Source organism: Amblyomma americanum, chromosome 8, assembly GCF_052857255.1.
Source record: "Amblyomma americanum isolate KBUSLIRL-KWMA chromosome 8, ASM5285725v1, whole genome shotgun sequence".
Classification (NCBI taxonomy): domain Eukaryota; kingdom Metazoa; phylum Arthropoda; class Arachnida; order Ixodida; family Ixodidae; genus Amblyomma; species Amblyomma americanum.
This window is the reverse complement of record NC_135504.1, coordinates 82,442,221-82,455,081: the sequence shown is the minus strand read 5'-3', so window position 1 is coordinate 82,455,081 and position 12,861 is coordinate 82,442,221.

The following is a 12,861-nucleotide window of genomic DNA, read 5'->3' as shown; positions in this document are numbered from 1 at the left end:
TCAAAGAAATAGCCAGCGGAACTATCAGGGATGGCACGATTGAGGATGCCGAAAAGGCTGCCATTGCCGTAGCGGCGGCAGAGGGCTACCATGCTCAAAGGTCCCTAATAATTCTAACAGACTCACAAACAGCCTGCAGAAACTACACGAATGGCAAAACAGGGGGGGGGCAGCGCTCCACGTCCTAAAGAGAGCCAAACTACCGCCGAAGGAAAAACAATTGCAACACTTAATAATGTGGGTACCGGGACACGCAGGCATCGCGGGGAATGCCGAGGCGGATAGGAGAGCTCGAGAGCTTACAAACCGAGCCTCAAACCAAACCAGCCTCGAGCAGCTTGACGCGGAACCAGTACCCTTAGGATATTCAGAAATTCTGAATTACTATCAGGGGGTCAGGATTAGATATCCACCACCTCACAAAAATTTCCAGCAGCAGGAGCGGTCTATTGGAGACAGCCACAAACGGGAACTTTCCCGAATCTAAACATGCTAAGCAAGATCCGCCCAGGCCTATATAGCAGCAAATGCCCGTGGTGCGAGGACAAAGCCACGTTAATTCATACAACGTGGTGCGAAAAAAGAACAAATGCGGCTGCAATAAACATAATCCAGAGTGCGGAGCAGTAGGAGATGATGCTTTCCAGCGAGGATGCGGAAATCCAGGCAGGACTGGTCCGGAAAGCCTACCAGGCGGCAAGACTCAGTGGGGCCCTGGACTAGGGGCTCCAACCTTGCCACAGACCACATCAAAAGATGTGAAGAATGGCTCTACACCGAGACCCACCCATATATTTCTATGAATAAAGTTATTACTACAACTCTTCGATAAAAGTTATTCGCTCTCTCCGTCTGCAAAGAAGCGAGCCGGAGCACGAGCTGAGCAAGCGAAAAGGTAGTAGTGGAATCACGTTCATAGTATTCCAGCGCAACGGCACATAGCCAAAGAAAAGAAGACGGAAAAGAAGGACGAACACAGCGCTGACTGAGAGCTGTTTAATCGGAGACGCACACACAGCTTAAATACTCTTATATTTTCTTTGGCTATGTGCCGTTGCGCTGGAATACTGAACGTGAGTCAAGATTACCAACTAGCCCAAGAACTGACTCTACTGTAGTAGTGGAACACGGCAGCGTTTCGATGGAGGCCAAACGCTAAGCCACGCGTTTGCTGTGCAATGTCAGTGCACGTTAAAGATCCCCGGGTGGTGGAAATTATTCCGGAGCCCTCTACTCTGGCACCTCTTTCTTCCTTCTTTCACTCCCATCTTTATCCCTTCCCTTACGGCGCGGTTCGGGTATCCACCGATATGACAGACCGATACTGCGCCATTTCCTTTCTCCCAAAACCAATTATTATTATTAATATTAATATTATTATTATTACTATTATTCCTTCCCTCAAAGGCCTTTCCTCAAAACAAATACTTTCACATTCCTCACCCGCCCTGGTGGCTCAGTGGTTAGGCCGCTCGGCTACTGATCCGGAGTTCCCTGTTTCGAAGCCGACCGCAGCATCCGCGCTGCGATGCAGGCGAGACGCAACATGCGCCCGTGTTCTGTGCGATGCCGACACACGTTAAAGATACCCAGGTGGTCGAGAGTATTCCGAGCCCTCCGCCTCTTTCTTCTTTCACTCCCTCCTTTATCCCTTCCCCTAAGGCGCGGTTCGGGTGTCCACCGAGTTATGTGACAGGTACTGCGCCATTTCCTTTCCCCCAAAACGAATATTCATTTCAGCTACTGCGTCCTTTCCTCAGGTCATTCGTATAGCACTCGCCTGTTGAGCCTTGTCTGCGTCCCTTCGGAGTCCTCTGCCTAGCTCCACTGCATTGACTGATTAGGCCTGCGTTCAAAATCTCACCGACATTAGCCCCGAGTTATAAAATTCATAGTTTCTTACTATTAACTAGAGGGAAAGTTGGCGCCCCGCCTATGGGAGTTTGCATGGAGCTTCCTCGAGGCCAGCTGTACTATCATGGGTGCTCTAGGCATCTTTGGGGCGGAGAGCTACCGACTGCAGAACTACAAATTTTGGCCAAAAAAATGAAAAAAGAAACATTGTTCGATAATCAAGAATGTCCTCTCATTCAAATATCCTGTCAATAAATCACAACAAACGAGCAGAAAAGCGTGTAAATGCGATGTTTGCACAAAATAAGGAGTGGCTTGCTCTCCTATTGGCCAAGCATTGTAGACCACGAAAGCCCTATTTCGGTCTTAAAAGGCGAAATTTAAAAAGAGATATGTTTTTGAAAAAATTTTGCTTTAATACTGCGACTAATACTATACTTTAATACTTTAATACTATGCTTTAATTCTAATACAGCTTTGTGTCCGGATGCTTCTGGTGCCACATCAAGCTTCGTCGGCGCAACTTCGACAGCAAATGTGAGTCCTTCACGTCATTTTCCCTTGTTCGACTGGACTGAGCGTCGCCCTCCAACAGGGATCAAAATGATTCATTACAGGGATGTTCCGTTTCATGAAGCTTGCTCATCTGCATTCTGATTTTTGATGGAGGTTTTTGTTTTCAAGTTTAAGAGGTTGCCTTGGCAGGCATCGTTCGTACTCGGTGGTAACCGCGGTGCGAAGGCATCACTTCGAAATCCATGAACATCGGGAAGTAGATCCGGATTACAGCATAAATTGAATAATCTACTGTGTATATAGGAAACCTATACTGTATAGCTACAATTATTTAGAATGGGAACCCTGAAATTAATCTCTAGGGCTTCATTTCAATAGCTGGCGTCCGTAGACACGTTTTCTTCCGGCACACAATATGGCGTCTCATCAGAACAGGCATGCGAGATCCCAGTAATACAATCCGTTCGCATCGACAGAAAATACAGCCAAGCGGCCTTAATTCAAGGCGTAATGGATGGACAAGTAGAAGGACAGTGCCAAGCACATAGCAGTTTTGTGGGAAACCAAAAAAATAATCTTTTTTAACATGAATCGCAAGTGTACGCCGGCGGCGTCCACTTCCCCGACGGGTGGGAAGCGAATGGCGGCAACGGTCAGACAAGAGGCCTAACGGAACCAAGAGAGTTCCGCCATAGCCTCCTATATTTTTTCATGCCCGCGCAATGGTGGTGCGGAGACCGTCCGTCGCCCTCTCCTTTCCTTTCCACGCTGCGTAGTAGACTTGGAAGGTCAGCGTTCATAAAAACAGTAACTTTTCTTTTTTTCTTCGAGGAAGACTCCAGAGTTTTCTAGAATGCCTCAGCACGCGGTTATACCGAAATTCAACATGCAGCCTCTACCGGCGTTCATACTGAAGCCGGGCCGGCCTTGGGTCCCGGGTTTTCATTAGTTGGTACCAAGGGTTGCTGTAAGAATGCTCGCCACTGCCAGCAGATCATAAAGGTGCACTCCTCATTTATCCCCTCGATGATTAGGATGCTGTCAATTATTATGCACGAAAAAATTAAGCTACTCAGCCACCTGCAACGACGACGAACGCAACGAGTCAGGACGCCACAGACGAAGAGGTACGGTCGCCATTCTGACGCAACTATATTCCCTACCGTCACATGTCATCATCGAGCGCCAGCGTTTTCAACGCAGGTGGCAAGAGCCAGGATGGACAATTTCCGAGTATGTTTCAGCTCTGCGGGAATTGGTGAACGCGTGCTGTTATGGCGCGTTTGGAGATGACTTGCGACCAGTTCATAATGGGAGGGGCGTCCGAGGGAGTCCGTGAAAGACCGGGATAATCAGTGATGTTCTTGACGGGTGCCCGTATTGCGACGCAGTATAAACAAACAGGGGCGGACGCAGGGGTGTTCGACGCAGTAAAACTTGTTGAGAGGACACATGTGACGCTGTCCGCATCAGCAGTGCTTCTGGCGACAAGGCAACAGACATAGTCAAGAGAACAGACCAACTGCAACAAAAATTGGAGGACGCTTAAAAGCGCTTGTACGATCATTTTTCCGCATGCGCACGGGTCGTTGAGACAGTGCGCAAGGGCTGCGCAAGGGCCGAACAATGGAGCGCATGAACGCATCCGACTGTGTGCAAAAGTTGGTTCAACTTCAACATTTTCCGCACGAGCGGATGGTCGGATCACGCTATTGGCTGCTGTACGGTGACGTAGCAGCGCACCAGCAGCCAGGCCGCGCCTCCTCAGCAAGACGGCCCCCGCGAAGCGGAGTGAAAATCCAGGACACGTAGGTAGGAGCTCTGCCGAGAAACATACTTTTGGCCGCCTGTTACTATTGCGAGTGTTCACAGCGACTTCGAGCTTTACTGTGTGCAACAGCGGCAAGCGGCACTTTCCCCCTAGTTGTTTTGGCGCCGTCTACACTGAGATGACTGAGCAGGTACGCCAGACGTAACAGTGCCGTGTCGCGATACGTTTATTTGGAGCCATTTGTGATAGCTTCAAGTGTTGTTTATTCGCACGACGATCTTCACGAACAGCACCGAGAAGCAGCTCCCCAGGGTGAATTTCCTGTGCATACAACAAGCTTCACAGCGCAGTGACAAGCGTCAGTGTAGTGAAAGAGATTGCAATCGGAACCAGTGCTTTTTCGTAAGTCAGTGATATCGCCTGCAAGTATAGTTACGTTTGAAAAGCTTACTACGCACGCCTTGTTTTCCGAGTGCTGGAATGAACTTAGAGCTGTACAGTAGATCCTGGTTCGGGTGCACGCGTGTGTACCGAGTTTGAGAACTACCGTGAGTGCTACGTGACGAAATGAACTTACCAGCTTCGAGCTCTGTAGCGAGTCGCATTCGTTGCAGCGGTTGCAGTGATCGCCCGCGCAAGTCGTCGTACTGTGGCATGTCCATCACCGATATTGATCGTAGTTCGTGTGTACTGTGTTAGACAACCGCCGTGAGTGCGACGAGACCATTCTGAAATTTGTGTTTTGAGTATGCGAAACGACCTCGGCTGCACAGCCGTTGGGCTGTTTTCGACCGGGATACAGACGCGTCGTCAGCAATCTGCGGCATTGTGCTCCATAAAGTGCAATTTGTGACTATGAGTTGCCGGACTACGAAGGTAAGCTGGCGGCACTGTGAAATCTGCGTGAAAACATCGGTGTGCTTAGCAGCTCTCACATATGGAGAGTCTTGCTTTTATTTCCTGCTGGCTGCGCGGGCCCATATCTGTAGTAAATATTTGCGTAACAAATTGAATGAATCCAGCCTCCCCTGCATGTGATCATGGTCTGAGCCAAAGCATTAGTGTTAAGTTTGGGTTGTAATGTATCACCAGATCAGGAACACTTATGTACGAACAAAAACCATTGTCACAACTCATTCACCGGTGTTTCACAATGCAGAAGTCTTGAATATGGGCCCACTAATGCACCTCTTTTTCATGAGCATTTCATCTGATGCCAAAAAAGACCACATCAGATGCTTAAGCTTTTCAAAGCAAGTAACTCATATACAATTGTGCCTTATTAATATGAACACTTTGGTTCTGGATCAGATCTGTGCAAATAGAGTTTTCCATAGCAGTGAATCGTGATTAAAAATGAAAAGCATTTGCAGTAAATTGCTGTCATTACAATTTATTTTTTGCTTAGCAGCGTGCAGTGAAAATACATTTTAGACAAATGCTTGCAATATAAAGTCCATTATAGTGGTTTCCATGGATATTGGTAAAATGCAGCGAACTCGAAATGCTCCGTTAGCCATGACAATCGGGATAGAGAATTTACTCTTTGAATAAGCACCTGATCCCATATTCATTGTGGCTTTCACTACACTGCTGCCGCCGAGGTGCTCAACAACTTGACTTTTTTTTTATTATGTCGAACAGTTGTTAACTAGCGCTTCCTAAGTAAGCTGTAGCAGCTTGTGTGAGACATTCTCTAAGCCTTTAGAAACAAAATATATGTGATCAATGCACATGCATCTGCTGTGCTTATTTACCTGTGACTGCCTGCAGTGATAATTATTTGCCTGCTGGATGAAAGCGATGGTGAGGCTGTGAGAATGTATTTGTCATAAATGTAAATTGCTTCCTAGAATTCCTTCACCTTCTTTGCATTTGCTGCGTTTCTAAACTTGTTTGCTTGAATGTAGATGCTTGTTTGCACCTTCCACAACGCTCAGCTAAAGGCTTCTGTAGACACACATCTCTTCACATTTGTCGTATGGTCGTGACAGGGCCACATTTGTGCATATTGCCAAAACCACGTTAACAAAGTTTATTTTGATTTTTCAAAATGTGCTATCCGCTATTGCACTGTGGTTGGCCCTGCAATACTGACATTTAGCCATTTCTGAAAGTGCTACAGTGCCCGTGCAGCCATCGACTTGTTGAGGTTGAGATCACATTTAATTTCAACCGATTTCCTTACTGCTTGGATTGCAATTTAAGATTCCCTGCTTTACACCTGTGCTGCATTCTCCTCGTGGCTGACATGCTTTAACTCGAATAGTTTTTTTCTTCTTGTCGAGTGCTCTGTTTAAAAAGAACATTAGTGTAGCAAATAAACATCTGTGACATTATAACAAAAAGGTTGTACAGTGAGTGAGCGGCTTGTAATGTAATCCCACCCCTTATGAACACCCCCTGAAATGGGGGCCTTTAAGGAATAAAACTGAACTGAACTGAACTGAACTGAACAAAGTGCACCATGAAATGAGTCGCCGAGCCTTTCAGTGCCAATGATTTTGACACCAGAAAGATAAGTGCTGTGTCAATAAGAAAGTGCAAGCGGAGAGAGTCGGCGTGCCTGGATGTTCAATGTTTATCAAAAACTGCACGCTACGCTGCAAGTGCTATGAGGGCAATTCCAGGGTCCAAGAGCCATACGATTCAGTCTGTATTTGTCGCCAAACACTTCTAACAGTCCTTGCACTATGTTATAGTATCTGGCTACCACAGACGAGACGTAAGAATTGCAGTCCATATTACACGACAGAAATATGCGGGTCCCAATTGGCTTTGTGCATTTAAGCCCTGCCACTGGCCCAAACAGTAAGTTTCCATGCTAAGGCATGCATGCTTTGATAAAGTTTCATCCCCTGAAAAACTGTTCATAATTCAAGGCATCATATCATAGGGTGTATATTAACGAGGCATGGCTACATACAGCAGAATGTGGTAATTTTTTTTATTTCTGATGATGTCACAAGCATCAAATCATTGCACCATTTTTATGACTAGCATGGGTTCCTAATCGTGAAAAGCACTATATATTATCATGCTGCTAAATTGTTGTAGCCCATTAAATTGTTCCTTCCATATCGGTACGCTTTTTGAAGAGAATTGCTGTGATAGCCAACTTTTCGTTCTTCATGACATACACTTGCTTCTTAGTCTCTTGAGGAAGCATGCGATAAAATTCTTTATCAAATAATGCCTTGCATCGTACTGTTCTGAGTGGGATTTAAGTGATCCTAGCCAGTTAAAAGCAATCGGCCCATGCTAACTCTTGGCCATTCTGCCTTTCTTCTTTTGGAATCTCGGGCAACCTCAAAGGTATTGTACTTGGCCCTTTCATTTTTCTTACATTCATTAATGGCCTTCCTTTCACTTGATGAGAATAATGCGCTACACACGGAGAAAACCCGACAACTGAAACGAAAGACACAGGACAAGCCAATTGTGCAAATCACAAATGTTCACCTTACTTTGAACAGGCTACAAGTTTAGCTCGTGCAAGGGACAAGAAAAAAAGAGACCTTTGAGATACGGGAGGCTGTTGAAGACGAGTGCGTAAGTACACCCTCAGTGTTATCAAGTGAGGAGTTGGATCTGATCAAGAAACGAAGGAGCGTGCGACACAGCCGGTGGCAATGAATTGGTTGTTTTGAGCATGCGCATGAAATGTACTTATGTTTCCTCCTACCAGAATAGATTTTAGTTGTTAGTGCACACTTGTCCTGTGTCCGCCATTTATAGTTGTCGGTTCTTGTCCATGTGTAGCGCGTTATTCCCATCAAATGTGCAACCAGCTAGGCCACATTGCTGTGCTACTTCCTTTCACTGTTTCATTTAATGGTATTCATTGATTGCTGTATGGTCTCCCATCCCAATATCAATATCAACATTCCAACCCTCCAGAACAACTGTCTGCGTGCTCTGGAATGGCCTATTTGGCAATGTTGAAAGGACTGCATTAATTGTTTTTACTCTCAGCCATTACGCCTCCATTGCGAGCTGATACATGTCTGTATTTCCTTTGGGCTTGTATCCTACCGTGTTTCAAGCGAAGCAACGTGGAGACTTCCGTTATATGATGTGGTTAAAATGCTATGTGCATGTGTTTACGCATGCGACTTTCATGTGCGCGTGTCATTTGATCCTTATCCTCATGTGGAATTGCCAGCCAGGTATATTTTAGGGCCAGAATTTACAGTGTTTATAAAAAGGTGCCTCCTTCTTCTCTATAAAAAGGCAAAATTTCACATATAGTTGTGTTGTCATGAATGGAGTCAAATTACAGCTGCTGTGAATTTTTAGTGTGAATGTGATGTTCTTACATTGACGGCAGTGAAACGCACGGAAAGGCACAAACGTGTACTCAGTGTGAATTCATTCATAGAGTTGCTGTTTTTCTTACCTTAGTAACAAAAGTTTTCATATAAAGCCCTAAGGAGGAGTATCATTTGGTGTATTATTTCGAAAAAAGAGGCCGCAAAACAAGACATTTGTTTGCCTAATATATGCAGCCCTTCTAGAACTGTTTAATTCACATACACTTCCTGTATGAAGCCGAAAAGTGGGCATATCCTGGGCAATGATCTTCAAGCAGTTAGGTTTACGACTAAGTCATTTTAACATATGGTATACCTAAAGGGAACTTTGCCTGTTTGAAAACCAAACTGGCAATAAAATAAGCTTTACTTTGGAGAAGATGTTGCTAATAACAACCGCTAACACGGTCAAAAAATTTTACATGACAAGTTGTGCAGAAAATGCTCACTTTTATCTGCTGTTTTGGTACCAGGATTACTGTCACGATCCCTCATTTTTTATCTGCTCAGAAAAGAGTCTTAAACATTACTGTAAAGCTCTATGAGAGGATATACGCAATATGGCCTACACACACTTATATGCTTATTTTTTTATTTAATTGTGTTTTGCAACAACACAGCTTTCACCTTGTAAATATATTTCTACAAATTCTGCTTGAGACAACCACTGTTCATGGTCAGTGCATCCTGTTTCCCTGAATATATGAAGTATTCTTTTCCAACCTCAGCCGTCCAGATGTAAGTCAGTTTACCAATTCCCACTTCATGTTTGTTTACACTGAAGGCAATATCCATGTATAACCTTTTACTAAGTGCTAAGCAACCACTTTGTTTTCACTCACATGGGCACTTTAATTAAGAATTTTTTGGAGTTGTTTAGATAACATGCCAGCTTGTTTTTGCGTGTGTCACCATTGACTGGCTTTGAGCAAAACTCTCCAGGCTTGTTTGCACTGCTGCATTCTAACTAGTGCAATTGTCATTGCAATATGAGCTAAGGAATCACTGCTAAAATAAAACTTGTCACCCGCTGTCACTGCAAAAGAAAGCTCAGCATTTCATCGCAGTGGTAGATGGCTTTGTCCCTTTAATTGTCATCACACTGTGCTATTTCATTGTTGCCTTTTCTAATAGACCGAAGAACATTACAGTGAGAATGCAGTACTGTTGCACGGTCACTCTTCTGTGAAATGCACAACTGCTGCAGTTACAACTGATTTTACATATTCGAAATTACTGGGAACGTCGTAATATTCTTGTGTGCTTTGGATCGTATTCGACAGCAGAGTACTAAAATATGGAATTTTTAATACATGCGCAATTCAGATACACACTACATATATCGACGAATAGAGAAGTGTCTTTTGCAATAAAAGTTAAGTGGGGAGACAGCAAGGAGGCCTGCTTACTTGACATTGTTACTGTCAACTTAATTGTGGATGGATTGATGGAAAAGCTACAAAATAAAGGCAATTAAAATACATATATAAAGATTGCGGTGTGCTAGTTTGAATAACTGATGATTTAACCTGTGCCTGGTCTCAGCTATGTGAATTTCCCTGTTATAATTACAAACGATCGAATATGTACTGCTAACCTATAGCTTGTTCTAGTCCCGTATCCTTGGTTACGAGAATTCGTGATACGAATCGCGTCGTCGTTCTGAAATCGTAATTGCATGTTAGGGCATAGCGTCCCTTTCAATGGGGACACTCTTTAAATATTAGGACGCAAAAACTTTAGATCGTAGTTAGAACGCTTGCATATATGGGTGGTCTTCAGCGCAGTCTAGCCGACTAGCGGTCGAACGAGTTGTGTCACGATCGTGGTGTGATGCCTTTTATTAATTTAATTCTGAAGTAGAACTAGCGCGAACGTTAACTGTTTCCCGCGATGCTGTTTTAGAATCTCACCTGCGGTTTTGCAAAGTTTGTTGCGACTTCGTTCGTCGACGTCAGAATCGGCCGCGCCGAGATTCATGGCTATCACAGCCTTTCGCCGTTATACCTGCTACGAAAAATCTCACAGCCAAACATGTCACGGGTGAGCCACCATATCAATGTGTGTGTATTCACAGCCCCGCTTGGAACCAAAGCCTCGACAGTTCCACTGCCAGATGGTTAGGCTAGTTCGTGGTCTCGCCATCACTGAAGCTTTCGTTTGCAGTGTAGGAGTTGGAGACGGTGTGGAGCCGGGCTTTCTTTTTAGGCCGCACGGCAGCACAGGCTGTCGCATGGCGAGACTCTTGCTCCTTAAATCGTTCGTCAATTTGGCGAGCAAACTCGTCTAGACGGGTAGTGAGGTTGGCGAATTGATTTGTGAAGGCCTGGATGGCCGCCTGCACCACGGCCTGAATTCTCGCCTCCATGAGTTGTTCGAAATTGGGAGGAAGGGCTGGCATTCCCTTGGTCGGGGTTGATGCTGTTGAAATAAGCGGGCATCGAAGTTCAGAATCATTTTTGTCGGCACGTGTTTTACAGGGCTCTGTTTTATCACCTTTGCTTTTAAATTTATTTGTAAATGATTAATGAAATGCTTTGGCAAAATGTTACATTTTTTAATACGCTGATGAGATGCTATTGTTGTCAACAAATTCATCGCTGCCTCTATCTAATGATGCTCTTAGACCATCATTGCTCTTAGAGCATCTTAGAGCACATGTGATGCATGTTATGGACTGGTTCCTAAAAAATTCTATTTCAATTAATCAACCGAAAACAAAACTAATTTGTTTCCATGATCCCCATAAAAATCTTACCTTTGTTGAAAGATTGTTTTTATATTCCTCGCAATGTCTTAGTTGCTATTGCATTCCTAATAATTTTTGAAATAGTGTCATGTACCTTGGTAAACTTTTTCACAGAGATATTTCTTGGAATAGTCATCTTACCGTAGAAAGTAACAAGCTTTGTGGTTTATCATGCTTCTGTACAATGTTCGATATTTATTACGTTTTCAGACTCGCAACCTTATTGCACATTTCCTTATTTATGGTATCCTCAGATTTGGAGTATCTATTTATTAACACTGCTCAAAGACTTGGCGAATAAAATTAAGTGCTATACTAAGGTACATCCTTCAATCCCTGGCACACAACATGGACGTTTCACCTGACTGCAATAAATTTTCGTTTTTACAGCTGCCCTCTTTTGAAGCCCTCTTCCTTGATGTAGTTATTCCTGCTCACTTTTGGGAGAGTGCAATTTTGGTTCCTTTCATTCCTGTTCGTCGTTTTCGACATCACCGTTATACGGTACCTCGCTGCTACGCTCATTATGGCTGCTTCACTCGTTATTATTGTATACCCAAAATTTTCAATTCTCTGCCTCATTTGACCTTTTCATTTTCCTCACTGTCACAATTAAAACACTTCTTAAAAACCCTTATGTCGGTAACTTAAACTGTTTGTTCTTGTTTACTTTTGGTATTAAGGTCTATCTGGCCGCCACGGTGGCTCAGCGGTTATGGCACTCGGCTGCTGACCCGAAAGACGCGTGTTCGATCCCGGCCACGGCGGTCGAATTTCGATGGAGACATATCTGATCTTACTGAAAAAAATTTCCGGTGGCTGCCTACCGAGGAATGCAAAAAAACCCTTTTTCTTGAAATCCACATACCCCAAACTTTTATCTATGAGTGTACTTTGTGCCCAACCTGCCATCAGGTAGCTTGAAACTGTGTGGTAAGGACCCTTATTCTCACATTTGAACTTTTAAGGTATATGAGTGAGACCGCCTGTAGGAGTAGCTGTAGTGTCTTGCACTGTAAACACATTTTTCGTGAACTGGTACAAAGCTGTTTGCATCAGGGCATATATGTCTTTTGTTTCTGCAGCTTTTTTGGAGAAGCAGAGTATTTTGCATTTAAAGAAATATTCTCACCTCCGTTGCTTACGACTTACGGGTTCTGCAAGATGTAAACTTGCTCTTGCAGCTACTGATAATTACTGGGCACTGTGGAGTTACTGCAGTAAAGTGAATGTGGTCTGTCAAATTCGCTTGCTTTAATGGCATATTCTGAACTTAGTGTGCACTGTTTTCTGCAGGAAACATGCCCACTTTGGCCATAAATCCGTCTGTGGTGTGTACATAAACCTGCTACATAAACCATCTCTATGGCCAGCTTTAATAATTTCTTGTGGAAACTGCATTCATGTCATTAATAAAATAATCCCGAATTTGATACGCTTTACCACTGTGGTCGTTGACTGATTCACACATTCATGCATATAACACACGACAAACGTATGTAAGATTTCGGACATTCTGCCGGCTTTTCATAAACCCATGGCCCCGAGAGATGTACTTGGTGGTTGTAGTTCTAGCCTGCTTCATGGTGGTGGAGAAGGCAATATACCTGCGAATGTCTTCAAAAGATCCCCTGGCGAATATTCGGGATGGTTATCTC